The sequence below is a fragment of the Lissotriton vulgaris genome, chromosome 8 (assembly GCF_964263255.1).
Source record: "Lissotriton vulgaris chromosome 8, aLisVul1.2, whole genome shotgun sequence".
NCBI lineage: Eukaryota > Metazoa > Chordata > Amphibia > Caudata > Salamandridae > Lissotriton > Lissotriton vulgaris.
Window position 1 is genome coordinate 1,511,335,214 of NC_141696.1, and position 3,637 is coordinate 1,511,338,850.

Sequence of the window (3,637 nt, forward strand, 5' to 3'; positions counted from 1 at the left end):
TTTTGCTACGACAACTGCGCTACTTTCAATTCCGCACTGCGCTCAGTTTACGCCGTTTACAGCATTCCTCAAGGCTACGTGTTTTTCCAGTACGCTACGCAGATCTGATAGGCCATGGAAACAGAAACAGGGCTTACAAACAAGGTTGATAGGGACAGGGCAGAAGCAGATCTCGGCATAGAAACAACGCGGCCATGAACCTCTGCGGCTGACATTTTAACTGCGTCCCTCTTACCTCCTCGACAGACTTCATAGCTACGAAGATTTCAGAATGCTGGATGTGACACTTTCATAATTTCAGCGTAATTATGAGTAACATTTCAACGACTATGAGTAACAAGGGAAACGCATAGATATCAGAAATACACCCATATGACCAATCAAAAACTCTAAGGAGATCTGAAAACTGCAGCAAAAGCCCAGAAAGAAGGGCACTGACTGGAGACTCCTCTATGCAGTCCAGCTGCACTGACTATCCGCATCACCACACTGGAATGCATTGTCGCGCATAACTGCAGCCAGGCGTGCCACCAGCGGCATCAGGCTGTGCCCGGGCTCGCTCTGCTGCTCTGAGAGAGGTGAGCCTGCTTCGGGTTCCAAACAGTTAACAAGACTGCTCTCAGCTCTGTGGCTGAGAGCGCTACAATGTTTCTCTCTGACTCTCTGCACTCTGCCAGAAGTCAGTGTTGCTCTGGAAACAAGATGCGCAAATCATGGTGCGGCGCCAGCGCGGCTCTCAGACTTAGCATCACTGCAGGGGGCCGGGCTGCCCTCTCACTCACTGCAGCGTTCAATCACTGACCGGCGTGGCACCAGGGGGCTGGGAATAAATCCATCCGGATGTGCGGCTGTTAGAGTGCCATCACGTCCGGAGGAACAGGAAGTAAGCAGAAGCGGCTGCTAACAGTCTCTCTCTCATGCCATAGACTCCCTGCTAAACACCGCCGTTCACGCTGTAATTTATGTTGGTGCGGCGCCGCTCGGCTGAAAGGTATTATGTAAATGCATCTTGATAGGTCATTTCGTAGCTTGAGGCTGGCGTGCGTTTTGGAAAAGTTTGTATTTCGAAGTCTGTTAAAGATACTCTGTGCATCAATGGAAATTAATATGTCAGTGTGCTTTTTCAAAAAACGTGTCTGTCTTCCTCCTGGTTTTTAGATCATGACAGCTGAATTGGTGATTTGGACATCTGTTTACAAAGGTCGGTGTTGTAGTGTGCTTTCCGGCTATGATGAAGCAGCTGTTGGGGGCGTGGCTAGCAAGCCAGCATGGCGGATGGAGTCTGCTACAGCTCCGGTGCCGCCGGGGGAAAGAAAATCCTGAACGCCGTAACAGGAGGCCGTCCTGCGCCTCTGGAGGGGGGATTCTGTTTCCGAAATGCCCAGCTTGACTCGACGGAGGTTTGGAGGCTCTGGGGGCTGCGGATGTCCGGCGGACCGCGAGCTCGCGTCTGCGGCCTTGCTCCCCACTGAAAGCCGGGACCTCGGGTGCGGGCTGAGCCCGGGACGTGGTGCGCTGTCTGCCGCGGCGGCGGAGGCTGCCCTGCAGTGTGTGGCTGGTGCGACGCCCAACGAACGGAAGAGCCCGGGAGGTGCAAGCGGGGACCACCCCCTCTCCCCCCACTACCACTGGTGTAAGAGCTGAGGAGTCCGGGGACGACTGCTCGGAGACGGAGACTGCCACATGGCCGAAGGCCCTACCTACTGGAGTCCCGGGACCGCACCACGCTGACGCCTAGAACTGGAGCCTGGTAGGACTAGCGCTGCGCGGGGGCCACACGGGACATCAAGGAGAGAGATGCACTGACCCTATTTGCCGTTCCCCGATACCCATCGCCCCCCCCTCTCCCCCGCTGCCATTGCTGCCGCTGGAGGAGCGCGAAGGCGGGACACTGCGAGTGCTGGCGGCCAGAACCGGGTTGGAGAAGTAGGAAGAGCCAATGGAGCCACCCGGGGTGAGGTGGAGGTGGTGACCGAGGGAGAGAGCACTGGTCTGGGACGGCACTGCGCTGGAAGGGTGAGGACCTGGACGGGAAGCCACAACCCAGCGACGATGCGGGATTGGGATGAGGAACAACGAGAGGCGCGAAGTCAGACGCCATTGCTGACATAGGGGAAGAGTGCACGCTCGCTCGGCCTTGCCCCCGGGACACGGCAGGAACTGGCAGTCACCCTACGCGCTAGTCCCTGACGCCCCTTAGAAGTGAAGGAAGGCGAAAGTGACCTGCAATCATGGTGCGGAAAGGGGCGAAGAACGCGGATGGCAAGGACGGAGCATCTGCGGGGTCTACTCAGGACGCGGGCCTGGGAGGTTCCACGCCTCTAACATTGACGTCTACCCTCTCAGAAGACCAACGGGGGTACAAACTGGAACTAATCCTCAAAGAAATCAGAGACTCTAGAGCCGCGATGAAGTCACTTACCACTAACCTCTCATTGCTTAAAGCCGACCACAACAAACTGGCGGACAAAGTCAAAGACCAGGGGCTGACGTTGACGGATCTCACCCCGACGGTGGCGGAACACACTGCGTCAATCCACCAAATCCAACACCAGGTGAAAACTCTTACAGAACGTGTGGAGGACGCAGAAGGCCGCAATCGGCGCAATAATATACGCGTCATTGGACTTCCGGAGCGCAGTGAGGGGCCCCACGCGACGGAATTCATGGAGCAATGGTTCCGAGATAATGTAGCTGCTGAAGGATTATCGCCTTTCTTCTGTGTGGAGAGAGCCCACAGGATACCCACAGGCCGACCGAGACCGGGACAGCTACCACGGTCTCTGATTGTAAAGATCCTCAACTACAGAGACAGGGACACACTGCTTAGACAGGCCCGGATGAAATCCCTCATAGAGTACGAAAACAAACGTATCTCAGTATATCCGGATTACACCAACATGGTGCAGAAACAGAGGTCCTCCTACTACGAGGTGAAAAAGAGACTCCAGAGAGCCAAACTTCGTTATGCCCTGTTGTTCCCTGCACGTCTCAAGGTGATCCACGACAACAAAACGCATTTCTTTGAAAGTCCCACGGACGTGGAAGAGTGGCTGGAAGTGATGGACATTGAGGAGAACCAGGACCGACCCAAGACTCAACGGCCAGCGGCTCCAAGAAGAGATTGAATCATGCGGAGGACAAACCAGGCGCACGGAGCGCAGAACCGAAGCGGACAAAACCTACTGCCCAACAACAGAAACAAGGACAGGAAGATGCTATAGCGATGTTGGGCTCCTTCAGGGAGGAACATGAAACAATACCCACGGACACTGAAGACAGCACAGTACATTCGGATTCGAAAAGCAGTATGGTTCTATTTCCAACTGTAACACCCAGAGCGGCGGATGACCTTCTGGACAATGCCCAAGAATGACTCCTAACACGGATGGGACGTGGAACCCCATGTCAAACTGGTATCCTTTCTCTAATGTAACCTGAAGGTACAGCCGAACTTTGGTGGGTGAGAGGGACTCTTAGATGGGTGTAGGACTGGGATTACATGGTGATATGCTGTAACTTGTAGTGACCGAGTCGAGCTCTCTAATTACTGTCTCTGACACAAAGACCTCGTGCTCCCTGCACCCCTGTATCGCACAAGAATGTAGCACTGTATAGACAGGACACCAAGGGCCCC